The sequence below is a fragment of the Kogia breviceps genome, chromosome 3, assembly GCF_026419965.1.
Source record: "Kogia breviceps isolate mKogBre1 chromosome 3, mKogBre1 haplotype 1, whole genome shotgun sequence".
Classification (NCBI taxonomy): domain Eukaryota; kingdom Metazoa; phylum Chordata; class Mammalia; order Artiodactyla; family Physeteridae; genus Kogia; species Kogia breviceps.
The window spans coordinates 97,260,661-97,284,256 of record NC_081312.1 but is presented as its reverse complement, the minus strand read 5'-3'; the positions used below and the strand labels follow the sequence as shown (position 1 = coordinate 97,284,256).

Genomic DNA, 23,596 nt, shown 5'->3' with positions numbered 1-23,596 from the left:
GTTGTGTCTCACGGGCTCTACAGCGCAGGCTCAGTAGTTGTGGTGCACGGACTTAGTTACTCCATGGCATGTGGGATCTTCCCTGACCAGGGCTCGAACCCACGTCTCCTGCATTGGCAGGCAGATTCTTAACCACTGCGCCACCAGGGAAGCCCCAGATTTTATGTTTTTGAAGTGTGTAGATTTCAATGTTTTGAATACTTCATTTTTGTTTATCTGCAAATATAGACCAGAATTACAAGTCTGTTTTTATAAGTTTACATTTACTTGAGGTTCCAAAATGTTACACAATTTTTGTCTTTAAAATTATTAAATACTTACTTTTACTGATTTAAATTTTTAAATACCTTCTTATAAAATACAAAGACGGAGCCTCATCCACCAGAGGGCAGACAGCAGAAGCAAGAAGAGCAACAATCCTGCAGCCTGTGGAACAAAAACCACATTCACGTAAAGATACACAAGATGAAAAGGCAGAGGGCTATGTACCAGATGAAGGAACAAGATAAAACCCCAGAAAAACAACTAAATGAAGTGGAGATAGGCAACCTTCCAGAAAAAGAATTCAGAATAATGATTGTGAAGATGATCCAGGACCTCAGAAAAACAATGGAGGCAAAGATCAAGAAGATGCAAGAAATGTTTAACAAAGACCTAGAAGAATTAAAGAACAAACAAACAGAGACGAACAATACAATAACTGAAATGAAAACTACACTAGAAGGAATCAATAGCAGAATAAGTGAGGCAGAAGAATGGATAAGTGACCTGGAAGACAGAATGGTGGGATTCACTGCTGCGGAACAAAATAAAGAGAAAAGAATGAAAAGAAATGAAGACAGCCTAAGAGACCTCTGGGACAACATTAAACGCAATAACATTTGCATTATCGGGGTCCCAGAAGAAGAAGAGAGAGAGAAAGGACAGGAGAAAATATTTGAAGAGATTATAGTCAAAAACTTCCCTAACATGGGAAAGGAAATAGCCACCCAAGTCCAGGAAGCACAGCAAGTCCCATACAGGATAAACCCAAGGAGAAACACGCCAAGACACATAGTAATCAAATTGGCAAAAATTAAAGACAAAGAAAAATTACTGAAAGCAGCAAGGGAAAAATGACAAATAACATACAAGGGAACTCCCATAAGGTTAACAGCTGATTTCTCAGCAGAAACTCTACAAGCCAGAAGGGAGTGGCATGATATACTTAAAGTGATGAAAGGGAAGAACCTACAACCAAGATTACTCTACCCGGCAAGGATCTCATTCAGATTCGATGGAGAAATCAAAAGCTTTACAGACAAGCAAAAGCTAAGAGAATTCAGCACCACCAAACCAGCTCTACAACAAATGCTAAAGGAACTTCTCTAAGAGGGAAACACAAGAGAAGAAAAGGACCTACAAAAACAAACCCAAAACAATTAAGAAAATGGTCATAGGAACATACACATCGATATTTACCTTAAATCTGAATGGATTAAATGCTCCAACCAAAAGACACAGGCTTGCTGAATGGATACAAAAACAAGACCCATATATATGCTGTCTATAAGAGACCCACTTCAGACCTAGGGACACATATAGACTGAAAGTGAGGGAATGGAAAAAGATATTCCATGCAAATGGAAATCAAAAGAAAGCTGGAGTAGCTATACTCATATCAGATAAAAGAGACTTTAAAATAAAGAATGTTACAAGAGACAAGGAAGGACACTACATAATGATCAAGGGATCAATCCAAAAAGAAGACATAACAATTATAAATATATATGCACCCAACACAGGAGCACCTCAATACATAAGGCAACTGCTAACAGCTATAAAAGAGGATATCGACAGTAACACAATAATAGTGAGGGACTTTAACAACTCACACCAATGGACAGATCATCCAAACAGAAAATTAATAAGGAAACACAAGCTTTAAATGACACAATAGACCAGATAGATTTAATTGATATTTATATGACATTCCATCCAAAAACAGCAGATTATACTTTCTTCTCAGTGCGCACGGAATATTCTTCAGGATAGATCATATCTTGGGTCACAAATCAAGTCTCAGTAAATTTAAGAAAATTGAAATCATATCAAGCATCTTTTCTGACCACAACGCTGAGATTAGAAATGAATTACAGGGAAAAAAACATAAAAAAGACAAACACATGGAGGCTAAACAATATATTACTAAATAACCAAGACATCACTGAAGAAATCAAAGAGGAAATCAAAAAATACCTAGAGACAAATGACAATGAAAACACGATGATCCCAAACCTCTGCAATGCAGCAAAAGCAGTTCTAAGAGGGAAGTTTATAGCTATCCAAGCCTACCTCAAGAAATAAGAAAAATCTCAAGTAAACAATCCAACCTTACACCTAAAGGAACTAGAGAAAGAAGAACAAACAAAACCCAAAGTTAGCAGAAGGAAAGAAATCATAAAGTTCAGAGCAGAAATAAATGAAATAGAAACAAAGAAAACAATAGCAAAGGTCAATAAAACTAAAAGCTGGTTCTTTGAGAAGATAAACAAAATTGATAAACCATTAGCCAGACTCATCAAGAAAACGCGCGAGAGGGCTCAAATCAATAAAATTAGAAATGAAAAAGGAGAAGTTACAACCGACATGGCAGAAATACAAAGCATCCTAAGAGATTACTACAGGCAACTCTATGCCAATAAAATGGACAACCTGGAAGAAATGGACAAATTCTTAGAAAGGTATAACCTTCCAAGACTGAACCAGGAAGAAACAGAAAATATGAACAGACCAATCACAAGTAATGAAATTGAAACTGTGATTAAAAATCTTCTGACAACAACAACAACAGCAAAATACAAAGATGTACTTTGGTATTAGGTGATATACATAATAAAAAGGCCCTGGCTGTTTTACTCCAGTGAAACTATTTCCACACATTGTAGGAGCTGGACAGGTGGGTGCTGGGCACCTAGCCCAGTGGTTCTCAACTCTGGATGCACCTTAAAGCTACCCAGGGAGTTTTTTGGGCTTTTTTTCAAGAGACAAAATTTAATATATACACACAGTTTTATATATATTGCAGCATCACACCATGTAGGGCATTTACTCTTATTTTATACATTCAGATATGTTTGAAACACTTCTTAAGGCTACAAAACAACATAGAAAAATAAACAGGAATATATTTAACACTTACAAAAAGTGATATGATAAGGAATATAAAGTACTATTTTCCTAGGGAGTTTGAAAACATACTGATGCCTGGACCCATTACTCAAGGCCTCCGAAGATCAGGGAGAGAAGGAGGAGCCCAGGTGACTCTCTACAGCACAGCCAGGGTGAGGCCGCTAAGACTCTAGGCCAAGGCAAGAGCTGAGCTGGTCCTCCACTGAGTCCTGGAGAATCAGGACCAGGGTGTCTAAGCTACACAGCTTGTTGACCTCCAGGGTAGGAGCAGCAGGCAGTTCCCTCCCCCAAGGTTGGGAAAGGGTGAGTCCCTGCCAGGTTGATGGAAGGTGAACCAGGCCCTGACTGTTGGCGTTCCCCTCCCCCCAACAGGAAATGTCAGGCTGCTGGTGAAGGCAGATCCTATCTCCGCCCTCCTCCCAAGCTGCTAATCTGATCAGAAGCTTAAAGTCTGAGACAAGGCTGTCATCCTGTGAGACGGAGCCCAGACCACAGGAGGAAGGAAGGCAGGGAGACCCAGTGAGGGCTCTGGGCAAGGGTGACTGCCTTCCCACATCCAAGGGAAGCAGCCCTGGAAGACTGGAGGAGGCCATGCAGAACCAAGACACCCCCGCACCTCCCCCACAGATGGGAACTTCTGGGAGGCAGGCGTCAGCTCAAGCCACAGAGGCATCGTCCCCCAACGAGGAAGGGCTGCTCTATGGGCAGAGCTTCCCACCCGGAAACTGTCCAGGTGGGGTCTGGGGTGCTAACTCTGGGGAGGGGATGAAGTTAGGGATAGAGGCAGGAGTCTGGAAAAGCACTCTAGCAGGAAGTTCCAAACCCAACCGTGCATCCAAATAACCCAGGGGCCGTGAACGCAGAACCTACTGGGTGAGTCCACCTCATGCTTTTTCAATCAGAATCCCCAGTATCAAGCGCCTGTGGGGATTCCAGCGCATGGCCCAGGGGGGAAGCAACTGCCTTGAGCTCCTGGGATCGGTCACCTTCACGTGGCCCAGAATCCACTGTGCACTGAAGGAGCTTAGGTTCGAATCCACATTGCTCAGTGAGCAGGTGCTGCAACCCCAGGTCCCTGGTGAGCAGGGTATAGGAAAGCACGGCCGCCCACACAGAGAATCCCTTCTTTCTGAGAAACCAGACATGTCCAGTAGTGAAACCATGAGGGAGCGACAGGAGGGAGGGAAACAGACTTCTCCAAGGGACCACCCGCCCCCTGGACACACCCACCTGGGCGATTCCCAGGTGTCTGGAATGCCACACATCTGCAGGTGAGGCATCACCCATCCAGCCACCAGATCATGCCTTTGTACTTAGTACACACCGCTCCCTCGGCTTTGAGATGCCTTTGCCCTCACTCCGCGTCTGCCTGGAAAGTCCCACCTCATCCTTGCCCGAGCCCCACTTCATCAGGCTCCAGTGCCCCTCACCTGCCCACTGCCCCCAGGTCCTCGGGGCCTCCCTGTCACACCTCAAGCGGTGTGGGTACTCCAGGAGCATGTCCAACCCCACCTTGCCCACTGCTGGGTCCCCGGAACCAAGTGCTGCCCCTGACATGGTGGAGAGCACTCAGAAAAGACCTGCCCAATGGCCCCGAGGAGCCCAGAGAAGGGGCCCAGAGCAAGGATGTCAGGACAGTCAGTGAAGGCCCCTGGCAGGGGGGGCAGCGCTAGAAGTGGACCCCAAATGGGGGGGAGTACTTGCTCCGGCAGAGAGGAGGGGAAAGGAGACAAGCTTTAGAGCAAAGACCCCGGGCGGGGAAATGGGCTGGCTGCGAACAGGGAGGTCTGCTGGTGCTGAATTCAGACACTAGAGATGGGAGGATGGCAGGGGGCAGGGAGCGGGGCACAGGAGCCCCTGGGTGCACCCCTCCTCCCAGCCGTCAAGCTCAGCATGACCTCCTCAGATGATCTGCATCCTGAGAAGCTTTCCTGGTAATCATTAACTCTGAGCTTCACCCACTAGGACTGGGGGGAATTATTTACTGATCTAACTGGCAAGTGAGCCATTTCATGTAATTATTACCCAAAGAACACACCCCACAAGCAAGGGGGAAATGGTCAGGGGCAGCTAAGGAGCCAGGGAGGTGTGAGCTGGCAGGAGAAAGGAGGTCCTATGGACCTGGCAGGGGACTGGCATGTGCCCAGACCTTCAGCGGAGACTAGAGGACATTGGGGGTCAGAGAAGGACATGGGGCCCAGAGGGGGAAGGGGAAGGACACAGGACCCACATGACTTTACAAGTGGCCCCATAGCCAATGAGGAGTTCAGATGGGGGGGGCGGGGGACACGGGGGGCAGCTCTGTAACATACAATTATTCCCATCGGTGATGAGTGAGTCTGGGCCCTGGAGTCAGGTGGACCTGGCTTTGAGTCCTGAGGTCTCTCTAGGCCTCACTTTCCTCCTCTGTAAATGGCGATGATGGCACTGATTTGAAATCCCTCTTTCTGAGCACTTGGTCTATTCCAAGACCCTTATGGGCATTTTACACCCCACTGAATTTTTACAATCTGCCTCCAGGTGGGTGCTTTTATAGTCCCCAGAGTGACTACGCCATTGGTCTGTCTCGAGCATTAACAAGAGTGCATGTGTAAGGCCCTCGTGCACAGCAGGCGTGCAGAAAGTCACCTGCCCGTACAACATTGTTATGACAGAGGATGTTCTTCTGCTGGGCTGCCGCAGCCTACAAGGTAGACCACAAAACAGATCCTCCTTCCTCCTCGCTGGCACGGTATTTTTCCTGCTAACCAATGTCAGAGGCAACACATTTCACAATATTTGAATGCAGCGGTGGATTAAGAGCCCCAGTGGCTGAAGTGTGACACAAGGTCATTACTCTAGTCTTATTAAGCACAGGCTTTTTTTTTTAAGGGCTGAGGAAAAAATGCATTATTCAAAACCCCATGAAGAATGAGAATAATAGGTGCCTTCAAATCAGCCCCCAAGAAGGAGCAGCCAGAGCTCAGGAAGTTGTAAACAGTTAACCCTGCCCTGCCTGAGCCTCTGCTGCCAGACCACCTCTGAGGCTCCAGGCTGGCTTGCACCCCTGCCCGGAGGCTGGCCCAGAACCCGAGAGGGCCCACCAGAGGCAGCAGCGTGGGATCAGCAAGCGGGCGACAGTGGGTGTGGACTCTGGCCGTAGCCATCCCTGGCCATCCCTTCCTGCCCCCCAAAGCCCCAACTGTCTCTGGTTTCTGTGGACAGTGATTCACTCTGCCCATGCATGGAAAGCTGGGCCTCTGTATGAAAAGTGAGAAAGGAAAAAATCATTTCCACGATTAAAACACCTCTCCCAATCACGTCCCCACAGTGTCCCACAGAGCACTGGGAAGCAGGAAGTACCATCAAGGTGGAAACACGCCTGGAGATAGGTCCCTTTATTTCTTGGCTCAGGAATGTCAGACTGGACTGGCATCTACATAAGGAGGTGGAAAAATGGTCACCTCTGCAGTTTGAGTCAGGGGCCACCTCCATACGGTGAGGCTAGAAATTTTACCATTAGAGATTCATTTCTTTGGGCCTTTAAGGAAGGGCCTGAGGAACATGCTGATACTTTGGGGAGAGGAGAGGTGTCATGGGGAGTAGTGGAAATTATCGGAGGAATTTTTTTCCCTCTTACTTTTCATGCCGAGTCCCTGATCTTCCTTCCTGCACAAAGTGAATTCATTTCCACGCTAACTGGTGGCAGTTGGCACTTCAGGGGGATAAATCCGAGCATGAGGGGTGAAACGAAGGGGCAGAGAACCCAGCTGTGTAGTGTCCATCATAAACAGTTTGTGGGAAGAGAGCACTGGACAAGGAGTCAGAAGACCTGGTCAAGTCTGACTGAGCTGCCCTGGGTGGCCCGGGTGACCCTGCATGAGCTGAGTGACCTTCAGTTTCCACATCCCAGTGTGAGAAAGCAGAGGTGGTGATACCTGCCCGTACCAGGAGGCGCCAGGGGAACAGCGTGAAGGCACAGCTGGGCACCATCAAGTGTGTGAAACCCTTTGGCTCTCCCAAAGCAGGGATCATCTAGCTCCACAGAGACCCTGCCCAGCCTCTGTCCTCCTCACACCGGCGGGACACATGAACTGAGCTGAGCCCGGGAGCCCGAACAAAGCTGACTTGCATGGAACAAGGCCCACTTTATCAGGACAGGTTTTCCCTTTGAAAGTCAAATCTGAGGCCTTCGAACAAGGAGGGGTATTCACAGCACACCCAGGTCAGTGGGGTGGAGGCCGAGGCAGAGGCTGCATCCCTTTCCCTTCCCCTCCCTCCCTGGCCCACTGCCCGTGAGAGCCTGACCACTGGACTTCACTTCCTCAGACTCCCCTTATGTTCTTTCAGGCCCTGATGGAAATCTGAAGGGTGGTAAGCAAAGACTTGATCATTAGAAAAAGACTAAAAGGTACCTAAAGGACAAAACTGATGCTTCCAGAGAGAAGCCAGGTGTTAAACCGGGGCCCAAAGATGTTAGGAGGCCTGCTCAGGGTCACCCAGCAAGGTGATCCTAGGGTAAGTCCAAAAGCCCCCAGCCTTGCTAAGGGGCAACCTAGAAGCAACATTCTAGCAGCTGGGCCCCTGCTGGACTCAGAGGAACTGTCCCTGGGAGGACAGTGAAGATTAAACCAAACCAGACCAAGAGTGGAGAGGGAGGAGGGGAAGAGCCACTTTCTCTTCTTCCTGAATCCCACCCCCCGCCCCGCCCTGCCTCATGCTTAAGCCAGAAGTTTCGTCATCCTTCACATAATTGCTTTTTTAAATCAAACTTTTCTTAAAGCATCGGTCAGGTTCTAGAGAGGATGTGTACCAAAAGCATCTAAGAAATAAACCACTGACGTCCCATATTTCAGAAACAGACCCCCCTCCCCCACTATTGGCACCCTTCTCAAAGCTGCTGCTCCGCAGCTCCACCCATCATGAGAAAGGACCCCAGCGAGAAGCATTACTGGGTCCTGATCTGGGGAAACACTTGTTTCCTGCCCTGAGGGCCACTGAAGGATGCTTGAGGGGACAACAATCGCCCAGCTGGAAGCATTTTCAAAGCCTCACTGTCCCTCACAGAAGTGCAAGGTCACAGTCCATCCAGCCGGCAGCCCCCAAGGGCTCCCCTCCCGGCAGACAGGTGACACTGCTGACAGAACACAGAGAGGCTCTCCTCCTCCCCCCCAGTCCCGTCTCCTGCCCCATCCCTTCCCAGGGGCTCACCTGTCGCCCCCAGGGCAGCCATCACCCGTCCTCCTGCGCCCCAGGGGGCCTGATGCTCAACCTCCCCGGGGGGACACCTGGCCTCACCTGGCCTCACCGGGCTCCTGCTGCCTCCTTCTCCTTCGAGGAGACCCACTGTCTGCTTGAGCTCTTCCTCCTTCTAGAAGTCATCTCTGCCAACCACAGCCCAGCTGGTTTCCCTTCATTCTCTGCACTGGCATCTGGGGCGATAGAGCATATTGGAGAAGGGGACACCGTGCCTTTTCCGGGGAAGCAGAACAAATGCAACAAACCTGCAAGACCCACAATGCCCAGCCCAGTTCAGAGTTCAGGGGAACTAGGTAAACACTAGCTGAATGTGAGGTTATTTCCCCACAAATTCCACTCTCAAAAAGGCAAATAACTCCGGAGGCAACAATAAAAGAAAAATCGCAAGGTAGCATGAGTGATTGCCAAGTGTGCATGTGTTTGTGAATTTCTGGTGGATTTATTGACTTAGAGCACACAAGACTGGGAGGTAGACCATCATTACTAGAATAGGCATGTCCTCCCCCAGCGCACGCGCGCGCGCGCACACACACACACACACACACACACACACACATTCTGTGTGATTTGAGGCCGTGTGGACCAGGGCCCCCAGCTCTAATACCGACCGTTCTACCATTACTACTCTATTCTCCATGTTTTGAAGACTTTTTGATCTTCAATAATTCTTCTCTCAAACCCAATGCCACTGGAATGCCAGCTGCCAGGGATGAGCAACTGATCCTGGAGAAAGGAGGCTCCCGGATTGAGGAGGGAACTTTCATGGGGGAGGCAGAAAGCCCAAATGGTGGGGATACTTGAGACAGGACGGGAACACCTCTGCGGTGGCACAGGCAGACAGGGGTGGGAGGGGGCAAGCTGCGGGAGTGAAGGCAGATAGCCGAGTTCATCCAGGGACAGGGTTTCGTTAACGCGACATCAAAAAGCCAGAGTTGGGTTAGACCCATGTCATTTCCAGGTCCTTCATCATCTGCAGCTCCACAGCCCCACCCTGAACTCATAAAGGGAGTTAACACTGGGAATTTAAACACTGTCTTCAAGAAGCTGCCACAGGACCCAGCCTGCGTCTTTGACCCCACGGCTCCCTCCTTCCCCGTACACGGTCAGATTCACCTCCTCTTTGTATACTTTCCTCCAGCTTCCCAGTTCTGATCACCCCGGCCACCCGCCCCCTTGGCCCCCGCCACACAGTTCCCTGTGCCTCCCAGTCTGTGCTCCTGCCCTTCCCACCACGAAGCCTCTCCTCATCTCCAGCCACCTCCTCCAGGAAGTCCACCCTGAGAGCCTGCTTATTTAACCACTCACACGGTGACAGCTCTGGAGCCCCACTGGGACCTGCAGTTTACTCACCCTCACACTCTATCCCGTCCAAGGGTCCCTCTTGTCTTAACTGTACCCATAGGATTTTAATTTACAGAGGTGTCTGAATGGCGCACGGAGAGGCTGATGACGTTGAAAGAAGAACGTATTGCTTACATTTCCCAAGAGAAGGGGACACCTCACAGCACACAGGACCACAGGGAAGCACTAGGCTTTGGTCAAGAGGCAGAAGCAGGGGCAAGGGGAAGGCGTAAGGCCAGAGCCTCTGTTGGGGTTTCCAGTGGGAAAGGCATGGCAAAGCAGCTTGGGATTGGCTGGTTTGAATAGTTCCCGTGGCCTCTGCGGCATCGGGGCTGTCCCTAGTTGTCTGGTACCTGGCACTGGATTGCTTTAGGGCAGGGGAAATATTGGCTTGTGACAGAGTGAGATAAGCAGGGGATTCAGAGTATGGGGTCTGATCGCAGGGGAAATGTAACCACGTTGGCCGTTAGCCTGGCCTGGTGATTACCGCGTGCCAAACAGACAAGTATCCTATCTAAGAAAACACAGAACACCCATCCACGCACTTCCCCTCATCTTGCTCTGGTGTCAGCGTTCATTAATCTGATCACTCTCTCGCTAACACAGTAGTTCTCCTGCCCTCTAACTTTCTGATAACTTGTTAACACAATCCCATGCCTGGACGAACCCAGCTATCTGCCCTTGCTCTCAAAACTCGTTGCCACCAACCCCCTGGCACCAGGCACCATCCTCCCACCTGCCCTTCCAACTGTTACACAGCAGAGGTGTTTCCCATCCTGGTTTCAATCTGGAACCCACTCCAATGCTTCCTCAGGGATCCCTGAGCCAGGGACCCCCAAACCCCGGAACTCTCTCCCATCAGCATTCATAATTCTGAAAACATAGCAGCAACAGCAAAAACAAAACCAAACAAAAAACTTCCTTGATTAACTGGGGGGGAAAATGCTTGTAAACTACATTCCCAACAAAAGACTAGTTTACCCTAATACACAAAGATCACCTCTAATTCAATGAGAACAGGGCCAACAACCTCATAGAAAATGGGCAAAACATATGAATAGACAGTTCATAGAAATGGAAATACACATGGCTCTTCTATCTATGAAAACATGTTCAACCTTACTCAGAGCAAGAAAAATGCAAATTAAAACTACATCAAGAAACTATCTTTGGGACTTCCCTGAGTGGCACGTGGTTAAGAATCCACCTGCCGATGCAGGGGACACGGGTTTGATTCCTGGTCGGGGGAGATCCCACATGCCATGGAGCAACTAGGTCTGTGCGCCTCAACTACTGAGCCTGCACTCTAGAGCCCGTGCTCCGCGACAAGAGAAGCCACTGCAATGAGAAGCCCGCACACCGCAATAAAGAGTAGCCCCTGCTCGCCGCAACTAAAGAAAGCCTGTGCACAGCAACAAAGACCCAACACAGCTAAAAATAAATAAATAAATAAATAAATAAAACAAAACAAAAAAACTATCTTTGTCTTCCAGATTGGTAAACATCAGTAAGTTGGTAACACTCTATTTCGGAGGTTGTAGAAAAATGAGCGTCCTTGCACACTACTGGTAGGAGTGTACATTCTTATAAATTCTATGGAGAGCAACCTGCTGATATCTTTCCAAATACAAACCATCCAACTCACCAATTCCATTTCTGAGACGTTTCCCCACATGCACCCACCAACACTGCAAAATGACTGAAGCACAAGGAGATTCAGTGAGACACCGTGATGTCCCCAAACAGGAGATTTGTTAAATAAATTACGTGCCATACATAGCATGGAACATCATATAGCTGTAAAGGAGAATGAAGAAGCTCTCCATGTACTGATCTGGAAGCTTCTCAAGAGAGCTAAGTGGAAAAAGACCAAATCAGGGGTAGAAGGATGCATATAATATTGCTACCATGTGGAGGGAAAGACCACATATGCATTTACTGATCTGTGCATGAAATATCTCTGGAAGAATATGTTAAGAAACTGGTAAAGTTGCCTCCAGAGGAGGGCAGTGCACTGGGAGGCCAAGGGAGATGAGGGTGGAGACTTTTTCACAGCGAAATCTTCACAATTTTTGAATTCTGAACCATGTACTTTTATTTTCTAAGAAAACAAAGGGAGGGTGGGGGCAAAACAATCAAGATTAAACAAATAAAACAAAACCCTCCCTAACACACTTCCCTTCTGATTTCCATGCTCTCTCTCCTCACCTTCTTCTGACACAGGTTTGGAAAAGCTGTCTACCAGCCCCCTCCCTCCCCTCCTGCCCCTTCCTCAGCGACCCTAGGCTGACCTCCCCCGTGGCAGCCACCGGACTCTAAACCCAGCGGCCACTTCCCAGTTCTCATACCTGAGGCTCCAGAGACTTCACCGTGGGCCAGGCCCCCATCCTTCAGCATCCTCGGGCTCCTCCAGCACTGGGCTCCCCGGGTTCCCTGTTCCCTCTCTGGGACACCTCCCCATGCTCCGTCCCCGAATGCTGGCACCCCTGGAGCTCACTTCTAGGTCCTCCTCTCTGCTCTTCTCTTCTTGGTCCACACACTCCCCCTGGGCCATCTGGTCTACCCAAGGCTAAGTTCATCATTTACACGCATGTCACTCCCAAATGTGCATCTCCAGCCAGACCTCTCTTTTGAGCGCAGGGGCCCACCTGGATGACTCCCAGGTATCGCTCACCCAACAGGCCCAAAATGTAACTTGTCAGCTTCCAGCCACTTTCATCCTCCACACCCAGGAGGCTCCCTTGCCTGTGTTCCCTCTTGAGTATCCCTGAATCCATCCACTCTTCCCTGCCACCACCACTGCCCACCTAATGGAAGCCTTCCTCATCGGCTCCCCCAGCCTCCTCACTCCTTCCCACTTCAGGACCTCTGCACACAGTTTCCTGTGCCCCGAACATTCCCCTCCACTCCCCACCCCTGCTTTATCTTGATTCTTATCTAACTTCTAGAACTCAGATTACCATCATCCTCTCAAGAAGTTTCTCCTGGCACCTAGGCAAATGGCTCTCAACTGAGGGTGATTTTGCCTCCCAGGGGACATTTGGCAATGTCTAGAGACATTTTTGTTGATCACAACTGGGGGTGGGTTGTGTGTGGCTACTTACTGGCATCATGTGGGTGGAGACCAGGGAAGCTACTAAACATCCTGCAACACACAGGACAGACCCCACGACAAAGAATTACCTGATCCAGAACGTCAAGAGTGCTGATGTGAGAAGCCCTGCCCTAGATTAGGCATGTCCCCTGACACACTTTCATAACATGCTCCATTTCTCCTGCATAGCACCTATCCCAATTGTGTCAATATTTAACTGTGCAAAGGTATTGGCCAAGTTCCATTTTCTAAGCTTTATGGGATGAATAAATGAATTAAAGTCACTGGCTTGGGTTTATCTCTGTATCTCCACCTTCCGTGCCCAGCCTCAAGCTTAGAGCCTTGAGCTTGGCAGTGAAAATGTGCGGCTCGATATGAAATACGCAGGGCAGGGACTGAGAGGTACTGAGCAGAGACCTCCCTTTGTCCTGGCCTCCAACTCCACTGGGTCCTCTGTGCCATCCGATTGCGGTCCTTTCCCTGCCCTGGACCAGCTTCTCCCCCTATTTCACAGCATCTAGCTCTGCCCAGCTTTGCACAGCCCTCAAGTCCTGTCTCTACCCAGGTGGCTCCATGGCCCCTTCAAGCCGATGGATATGCCCTCATCATCTTGTCAAACCGGCTCCTCCTCCTATAAGCTTATCGGCAGCCTCACCACCACTCACCCAGCACCAAAGCACAAACCTGGGTGCCCTGTGCAGCGCACCCACCCTCCTGACCTGCTCCCTACACCCGCCCCAACCACAAGGCTCCAGTGTTACCCAGTTTTCTCCCACTTGGTTCTTGCCTTAAGCCTCTTTCCCTCCCAGACCATCTGTGATATCACTCCCAGCTCTGTCCATCTAGGATGATAATAGGCCTGTATCACTTCCTGATTAAAATCCCCTTCAGTGCTTCTCACTGCCTACAGCGTACAGCCCAAGTTCCTCGCCTGGTCCAAGACCCTTCACACTCTACCCGTCCAGGGCCCCATCTCCAGCCCCAAGCACAAACACCACTGTGCCACTTGTCTCCTGCCGCAGTCCAGGCTCTCTCCTCCCCTGCCCTCTCTCCTCCCCCTCCCGCTTTCCTCCCTCTTCCTCTACTTAGAGGCCTGGAGAGCTCATGTTCATCCTTAAGATCTAGTTCCAACACCTATTCCTCAACGGTATGGTGGTTCCTCAAAAAATGAAACACAGAATTTCCATATGATCCAGCTATTCCACTTCTGGGAATACACCTCAAAGAACTGAAAGCAGGGACCCAAACAGATATTTGTACACCCATGTTCACAGCAGCACTACTGACAACAGCCAAAAGGTGGAAGCAACCCGTGTCCATCGATAGATGGATGGATAAACAAAATGTGGGATAGCCACACACTGGAATATTATTTAGCCTTCAAAAGGAAAGAAATTCTGATGTATAACACAACACTGATAAACGTTTAAACATCATGCTAAGTGAAAGAAGCCAGACACAAAAACTCACATGTTGTAAGACTCTGCTTAGGTAAGGTACCCAGAATAGTCAAATTCACAGAGACAGAAAGAAGCATGGTGGTCACCAGGGGCTGAGGGGAGGGGGGAAAGGCGAGTTAACGGGTAGGGAGTTTTGGTTTTAAGTGCAAAGAATTCCAGAGCTGGATGGTGGTGATGGTTGTACAATGGTCTGAATGTCCTTGATGGCACTGAACTGTATACTTTGAAATGATTAAAATGGTAAATCGTATGTTATGTATATTTTACCACAATAAAAAAGGCAAAAACCAAAACCCAAACCCAGCACTCCTCGTTGAAACCCTCTGCACGCTACCATTACCTCCCCCCCAAAAAACCCATGCACGCCCCCACCCACCATCCCCAATTCCCTACCTCACACCCTGGGTGGAGCTGACCAGACTCTCCTCTGGGCACTGCAATTACAGACTGACCTCTGTCCTCCCAGACTGCAGGGTTCTGAGGCAGGGGGCTTGTCTGACTCCCTGCTCCTTCCTCAGCATCTAACGTGTGTCGTCTAGAGCAGTCTCTCGTCCTTCATTGAGAACTGTAAGAATGAAGAACCCAAACCGATCATTTTGGGTTAACACTTCCCCGTATTTCTGAGCCTGTTGTCCTCAGAACAGTGATTTCCTTCCAAGATTCATTGACAAACTCCTCCCATTCCTGGAGAAGATAAATCTTCGCCCTTCTGTTAAGCAACAAGGTCAGAAGGGGCTTCCATGGGTGGTTAATAAACAACTAACTTGGGAGGAATAAACAAAATAAAACCAGGGATGGGTTGGGGTAAGGGTGTGTGGTCCTTGGGTCTAACACTGCTGCGCTCCACCTTCCCCTTCCTCTGCACTGCGGGTGGGCTGATTCACTTCCTGTGTCCCCTCCCAGAGCAGTGGGAGAAGGGACCATGGAGGAGCTAAGTCCTTAGGGCATGTAGAGATGATTAGTCACTGGCTGGAAGGCTGCTGACCTTAGTGCCTGGGCCAACCACAGGCCTGCTTCCCCAACCCCCCACCTTCTTATGTAACCCAAGGCCTGGGAGGCAGAGACCTTGGCCTTGGCTCTCAGCAAGAGGCCCAGTGGGCCCAGAGCCTTTCCTGTTCTCATAGCTCACATCCTACCCTGTAAGCCCTTGGAGACCCCAAGCACAGGCTCCTGGTTCTCACACAGTCAACATCTCCAAAACAGGGGCTGAAAGAGAAAAGTGTCTTCCTGGTCCTGAGAGTAATCACTGGGAGGGTCTTCAGAGATCATCTAACCCCGTGGTTCTCAACCAGAGACGATTTTGCCCACCGCGGTTGTTTGGCAATGTCTGGAGACACTGCTGTTTGCCAGGAGAGAAGTGAGAGGTGGTGTTACTGGCATCTAGTGGGTAGAGGCCAGGGCTGCTGCCGAACATCCTACAAAACACAGGACAGCCCTGCAGCAAAGAAGTATCTGGTCCAAAAGGTCAACAGTCCCTGATCTCAGCCAAGCTGTCTCTTCTACAGATGAGAAAACTGGGGCCCAGGAAGGGACAGGGCCGAAGTCATACTGTGAGTTAGATCATGTCAGAATTAGAATCCAGGGGGACTTCCCTGGCGGTCCAGTGGTTAAGACTCCGAGCTTCTGCTGCAGGGGGCCGGGGTTCAATCTCTGGTAGGGGAACTAAGATCCCGAATGCCACGCAACACCACCAACAACAAAAAAGTATATATATATATATATATATATATATATATATATATATATATATATATATATATATATATATATATATATATATATATAAATTAGAATCCAGGGCTCCCCACCTGCCACACCAGGCCTTCAGCTCCCGACTCCAGTGACCGACTCAAGCAGCTAGGATCACTGCTTTGGGGGAACGCTGTCTTCTTCCCTAGCTGCCAAAAATGACTGTATCTCTCACACCTGTTGGCTCCTTGCTGCCATCCTGCACAATTTCAGAATTAACACCTAGAGTCACCCTTGTCCTTTTCCCTCAGGAGCCAACACTATGTCTCCCACTGTGGACCAGACACTAGAGCACAGGTCCAGGCATTAGCACTGACAATGCAACCCCATTATTTATGAAGGACTGATTCACGTCATGTCACAACAGGCGTACTTTTTCATCTACTGTTGCTGAAAGCCACCAGCCTTGTAGTGATGGTGGTAATAAAGGAGACAAGGGACAGGAATGCATAAGCTATGTCTCATGTCAGGGTCTCCCCTCTTCACAGGAAGGGAGCCCATAAGGAGTGGTTGGGGGACAAGAATGGGGGGAGGGGAGCTACAGTGGCCTCAGACACAGGATGAGTCACTTTTTTTTTTTGGCTGTGTTGGGTCTTCGTTGCTGCACGCGGGCTTTCTCTAGTTGTGGTGAGCAGGGGCCACTCCTCGTTGTGGTGCGCGGGCTTCTCAATGCGGTGGCTTCTCTCATTGTGGAGCATGGGCTCTAGGCATGCAGGCTTCAATAGATGTGGCACGCAGGCTCAGTAGTTGTGGCTCGCAGGCTCTAGAGCTCAGGCTCAGTAGTCGTGGCACACATGCTTGGTTGCTCCACGGCATGTGGGATCTTCCCAGACCAGGGATAGAACCTGTGTCCCTTGCATTGGCAGGTGGATTCTTAACCACTGCGCCACCAGGGAAGCCCAGGACGAGTCACTATTATGGACTCATTTCTTCAGGCAAAGCATTATCATTGTTCCCTCCACCTGCCCTGCCTCCCTTCCTCCCCAGTTTTCCCAACATGCTGGTAAACTCCTACACATCCCTCAAAGCCCAACTTCTGGAGTCTCTCTCCCAACATCAATTTCAGCTCTTAATTTGGCAAACCACAATGCCAATGGGAGAAGATCTGGGGGTCAATAGCAGGGAAAACGCCAAAGTTCCCTATGGATCTAATGTGGGGGCCTGCACAGGAGCTGCTTCCCCTGTCTCCACATGTGTGCCGACCTCCCTGGCCTCCAGGCTCTTTGTCCTGTCTGTGTGGCCTACTTGGCTGACTGAGGCAGCACAGCGTGGAGGCAAAGCCTGCAGGGTCTGGAGCCAGACTAATTCTGGTGCCCCTCTCCCTGCAAGTCATCTTGGGCAAAGTTATGCCACCTTTCTGAGGCTCAGTTTCCTCATCTGTAAAATGGAGATGATACAGTTTCAACCTCATGGCTGTTGTAAGGACTACCTAGTACAAGTAAAGTGCTTAGAACAGTGCCTGGCATCCAACTAGCATTTATTGCATACTTATTACTATTATTAAAAATGTAACTCAGGGGACTTCCCTGGTGGTGCAATGGTTAAGAATCCACATGCCAGTGCAGGGGACATGGGTTTGAGCCCTGGTCCGGGAAGATCCCACATGCCACGGAGCAACTAAGCCCGTGCATCACAACTACTGAGCCTGCGCTCTAGAGCCCGTGCTCTGCAACAAAGACAAGCCACCGCGATGAGAAGCCTGCGCACGGCAACAAAGAGTAGCCCCCCGCTCGCCGCAACTAGAGAAAGCCCGCACGCAGCAACGAAGACCCAACGCAGCCATACATACACACATAAATTTTTTTAAAAAAATGTAACCCTGCTCCTCCAAGCAGTTAGGAAAGAAGGAAGCGTCTACATTCCCAGTGAGTGTGAGGAGGAAAGCCACCTCCAGGGACCCCATCTCCTGGCTTTGTTCCTGCAATAGCCTCTTTGGGAGGTCTTCTTGCCATAGGTATCTTTTCCTCCAATCAATTCCACACGGCCTAGAGTTCTCCCTTAGAACACAGACAAAAGTCCTTTACAGAAACAACAGTGGCCAGCAGAATGATGGGGTGGGGTGGGAGACTAAAGTTGCTTGGTGTTTGTGGATGTGTCTCCCATATTTTCTAGCCCATAGATAGTTCCAGCTTCTACCCTATCCCCCCGCCCATACACACACGCAAGCTTCTCCATCCTCCTTGTCCTGACACAGTGCCTCAGAATTTCAAGCTCTTGGGGCCTCCAGAAAACCACTCATCAGATTCCTAAGTGAGGCCTCAGAGCCCCCCACCTTCTCCTGCGTCTTGGGCAGAATAATGTCTTCACTCTTCCTGGCCCACACATCTGGTTGCGTCTTCTCAGACTGGTTTGTTATCCTTGGCCCAGCGGATCTGAAGCTCCACCTCTTTCCCCAGGGCTGCCAGGGACTTGGCTTGTCGGCCTGGGTCGTCCAGTGCCCCGGGGAATTTGAAAAGCCTGCCTGGAGATGGCACTGTTTTCACCACTAATAGAGGCACCAACCACCTTTGAAAAGCAGCATTAGGAGGTTTCTTTGGGGGATGGGGGTCTAATCGGGAGCGCTCCCCCTTTGCTCTCTCAAATCATTCTATGTGGATGGTGATCTGTTCAGCTAGGAGCTGCCCCTCTGAGTAACTGGAGGCAGCTGGTCTGAAGGTTCTTTCCAAGGCAGCTCCTAAGCACCCCTAGCAACCTGGTGCAGGGGACAGAGACCCAGCTTAGAATTAACTCGAGTCCAATCAAGAAAAGCTCCAGCTCTGTCTTCAAGAGGTCACTCCTATCTCTGGGCCTCAGTCTCCCCAACTGTACAATGAGGAAGGATGGCCTGGAGTATTCATTTACTCAACGCATATTAACTACGCACCCACTGCACACCAGGCACTGACTGCTCTGACTCCTGGGAATAGAGCAGAATAAAACAGACGGAAAGGGCTTCCCTGGTGGCGCAGTGGTTGAGAATCCGCCTGCCGATGCAGGAGACACGGGTTCGTGCCCCGGTCCGGGAAGATCCCACATGCCGCGGAGCGGCTGGGCCCGTGAGCCATGGCCGCCGAGCCTGCGCGTCCGGAGCCTGTGCTCCGCAACGGGAGAGGCCACAATGGTGAGAGGCCCGCATGCCGCAAAAAAAAAAAAAAAAAAAAAAAAACAGACGGAAAGCCCTGCCCCCATGGAGCTGATACTCTAACAGGAAAGACAGCCAAGAAATAAGATTCTTCAATATTCTTAATATACAGGATGTTAGATGGTGATATGTGCTATGGAAAGTAAAGCAGGGAAGGGGTGTAGAGATAAGACCTCTAAGGTTTATTTCAGCTGAGATATTCCGCGTCTAAAGGTCTTACTCCACTGGGTTCTTGTTAAGAGCCAGGAACAGGCAGTAGGAAGCTGGGTGCGCCCTTCGTGTGCACAAACCCCTGGGGAGGAACAGATGGTGTGTGGGGGGGTGGGGAATGGGGGTGGGGATATGCAGGGGCTTGAATCCCAGCTATGTTCTCAGTGGTCTCTCCCAAGGAGCAGAACTGGCCAACTCTGGGTGTCCTGGCCTGTCCTCAGGCCAAAGCAGACACCACATCTGCTAAGGAGTCCAAGGTTATAAGGTTCCTGGCAGAGCCTCAAAAATCTTCGGGGCACTGCCATGGAAAGCCTGCTATGTCCTGCCTTCCCACTCGTTCCTGGTCTTGGATCTCAGACCCCTCCTGTCCCTCCTAGATCCTCCCCTGTATTGTAGAGTATCCCCTCTCCTTACATGGGGGCAGGGGTGGATTTTTCACCAATTTTAGCAATTCCTCTTTCATTCCTGTGAACCTACTGTGTGCTCACAATGAGGAGAGCTCACAGAGGGATACCAAGATGTGTGATCAGTTCCCAGAAGGAATTTACAGCCCACCTGGGGAGGTAAGGCTAACAAACATGTGAGGAAAGAAAAATCATCTCTCACAGTCTGCTTTGCAGCTTGCAGAGCGCTTTAGACCACACACTCTCGTGTAAAGCCATGCAGATTCTATTGTCCCCATTTTACAGATGAGGCAACTGAGGCTCAGAAAAGCAAGTCCTCTTCCCTGAATCCATGAATCCATGGATCCAACCTGAATCCATGGTTGCCCCATGGAAGGATCAGGGAAGAGGCAATGAAGATTAGAGTTTCCAAATAAGATTTCCTGGAGAGATGGGTAGACTTTGGTACAGATGGGCCAAGGGTCCTCTGCCTCCAACCTAGAGCAGGGCCAAGTTGGGCATGGAACCCACTTCCTGGTGCTTCTCCTAGCCCGACAAGAAGTAGATTGGGGGTCAGGTGAATCTGGCTGTCTGGAAACGCACATGGGATTATGGATATGCTCACTGGCTTAAAAGAACCAAGTGGGGTAAGGATTTCAAGGACCCACAGTGATGTCATTGGGCGCTTTTCTGGTCTGACTTTTCAGAATGCCCTTTCTGTTCACCAAGGGCAAAGATCCATCAGCTGGAAACGAGTCTCCGCTATTTCAGGTTAATTCATTCCATTCTTGTGGGGCACCTTCCGAGTGCCAGGTACTATTGTTACAGCTGTGAACAAAACAGGTCCTCACCTCCTGCAGACCTCCTAGCTTAGCAAGGTGCTGGCCCTCTCTTGGAGGAGCTTCCTGACCAGATTTTATTTCTTCTTGGAGGTGCACTCTCTGGGCCTACCCCTTTCAGGGGAAGAAACTCAAGGGAGGGGGAGAAGAAATGAACCCCTGCTGATCAGGGGCCCAGCAAAATGGAGAACCAACCATCTGACTGTGGTTTGTGTCCAGGTCCACCACTCTGCTCCAGCAAGTTACTTAACCTCTTGGATTAAACCGTTTTTGCTCATCTAACAATGGAATAAGACCTACTACCTCACCGGTTAATTAGGGAGGGGGTGTGGATGAAATCAAGAAAGTGTCCGTGTGAGTGCTGTTAGCTCTTCTCTGATCCTCTGACCTCCCCCACCTGTCCTCTCTGCTTCTGCGTGGTTAGGACCATCTTTCATCCCCCTTTTCCCACACACAGCTGAGCCCTCCTCGCAGCCAAGACAAAGGGAAGCCCATTCTGTTCAAATCGTCGAGGGTTATAGAGGTCGCTCTAGATGCCTGCCTCTGTCCACCCTCTCCCCAGTGCTCATCTCGAGGAGTGCTGGGGGAGCCGAGGATGCCCCTCCGGGCTGTGAACTGTGGGAGACAAGACAGAAGCCCAGAACTCCCCATGGCTGGGCACCCACTTCAGCAGGGTCCAGACGACGCCTGCCTCCCACCCCACGCCCGGCAGAGGGCCGCCCCCTCACCCGCACCCTGTCTGGCTCAGCCCAGTCTCCTATCGTACATCTTGGCCGGAGGAGGCGGGAAGCACAAACGTAAACATCCCTTAAGAAATCACCAACTCTGCCGTCCCCATCTAAGGATATACACATATTTTTAAAGGAACTGAGGGACACGGGGGAGGGACACAAACGCTCAGAAGAGTGAGGGATGGGAAAAGCGAGAAGGCAAACTTCCAACCGATCTCAGCGGAGACCCCGTGCACCGGCAGAGGCCACCCCACCGCATCGGCTCCCGGGCGCAGGGCGCGGGGGCAAAGTGGCTGCATTTCGCCGCCGTCCGGTTCACGGTCTTCCGGGCGCAAACTTTCCAAGAGCCGCCCGGGGAGCGGCCGGCGAGCTCCGGGGAGCCTGTGGGGCGGCCGCCGAGGCGGGGTGCGCGTGGACGGGGAGGCGGGAGGACGCGTGCCGCGGGGGAGTCCCGCCCTCGGTTACCTGGGTTCTGAGTGTCCCGGGCATCCGGCCGAGAGGGCGCAGGGACGCAGCACTGGCAGGAGGAGACCCGAACTCTCCTCCCGGCCGCGTCAGCCACGGGACAGCCCGCGCTGCACCTGCCTGGGAGGTCGGCGCGCTTCCCCGAGGGCCCCGCCCACCCCTCCCACGCGGGGCGGGGCCGGGAGGTGCGGGCGGGGGAGGAGCCGAGGCAAGGCACAGGTCCCATCGTGGGGCCCGCACCTAACAGTGTGCCAGCCACGCCGGGCTCCTTGACCTCCAAAGGGTCGCCCCCTCACTCGCCAGCCTGCGGTGCGAGGCAAGCCCCGCGCTCAGGTGGAGTCTGAGGTGTCCATAGGCTCCCTCTCCCCTGCCCCTTCTTGCCCACCCCCACTTTCTCCCACTTTCATGGGCAGAGACCTGGGAGCCCCGAGGCCCCCTGGAGGGCAAGGCCACTGAGCCTGCTCTTCGGAAGAATGCGTGGGGTGGAGCACAGGGAAAAAAACCAACTGGGCGCCCGCAGCCCCACCCGACCATGACCTCTCCCCCGTGGGAGAGGCTCCTGTCTGTTCTGGGCCCCTGTCATCAGTTCCACCCAGCTATCTCGGGAGTGCCCCAGCAGGGGGCTGCTTTGCCACCCTCACCCTTTCCCCAGGTCTGGAAGGTGCTGGGCCTGGACCTCTGCCACTCAGAGGACACGGTGATAAGAGTCAAAGGCACACAGAGGGCAAAGAAAAAACATTACCCCCCCATCCCCGCCACCCAGATTCCGTGGCTACTCCCATGTGCTGAAGGAACAGGTTGCAGCTACTTCCTGCCCTCACCCCTCCCCCTCCCAGAGGAACTCAGGAAAGTCCACTCTTTGGATGATAAAACTCCCAGACTGAAGTGGAGGTGCATCCCACCTGTGGCCCCAGGCTATCTGAGCTCCTTCTCCCTGCCTTGACTTGTTTGCTAGGTGTGCCGGCGGTGGCAGGAGTACTGGACCTGGAGTCCAGAGACCTGGGCTCTAGGCTCCATTTAGCTTTGTAAACTGGAGCAAATCTCTGTCCCTTTCTGAGCCTCAGTTTCCCCATTTGCAGTGAGTGGGTTGCAGCTGATGATCGCTAAGGTCCTTTCTATAGATCCTCAATCATGCTAGTGAGCATTCGGCTTATTAGGTTTTCCTGTGGCTACATATCTTGTAAAGGGGTGTGTGTGTGTGTGTGTGTGTGTGTGTGTCCCTCAGTCTAGACTAGCTTGTCCTCTCAGACTTAAGTTCTTGAAGGGCAAGTGGTGTGGCTGTACCAACAGGTAGGCAGTCATCCTGTGCAAACCAGAGCTTGACAAGGGAGCATGGATCCCAGTCCCAGCTTATGCTGAATTCAGAGTGGCCTCAGACAGGTCCCTTGTTAATCCTTGCTCTGCCTTCCCAAGGGTACTGGGGGACTAGATGAGCTAGGAGCTATGAAGGCCTTTGAAGGGGGAAGGCAAAGGGTGTGTGCTTTCTTTTGATGCCCATGGCAGCGAGGGGCTTCGGAGACAGAATGGGGCATGAGCTGTTTGAAGCCTATAGAGCTGTTTCATCCCCACCCTGTAGGCGCTGCAGTAGGCACAGGTACCCCCACATGCCAGCCATACACAGACACCAGGAAGGTGAACAGAGATGCAGTGCCCCACCAGACTCCAGCCCCCTGCAGGCCTCCTGGTGTGTGGCTTGGGGAGAGAAAGAGGAAAGATGAAGAGTCTCCCAACATAAAGGGAAATGCTCAGTGGGTTTCTTTCTTTCTTTCTTTTCTAATTAGTTTTGGCTGCGTT

At 50.9% G+C, this 23,596-nt stretch overlaps 1 protein-coding gene across 5 annotated transcripts in view; it reads right to left on the bottom strand.

Moving 5' to 3' along the window:
• PAQR5 (progestin and adipoQ receptor family member 5) overlaps positions 1-21,911 on the bottom strand; it is an 85,748-nt gene extending 63,837 nt beyond the window's left edge. For 2 of the 5 annotated variants that reach the window (XM_067029255.1, XM_067029258.1), the window contains exon 1: positions 14,698-14,818. The gene's annotated coding sequence lies outside the window, so the exon portion shown is untranslated. Of the gene's footprint in view, positions 1-12,098; positions 12,127-14,697; positions 14,927-21,802 lie in introns of those variants that run through there. The other 3 variants (XM_059056065.2, XM_067029257.1, XM_067029256.1) reach the window with 3 other exon arrangements.
• Between the last annotated feature and the right edge of the window lie 1,685 nt (positions 21,912-23,596).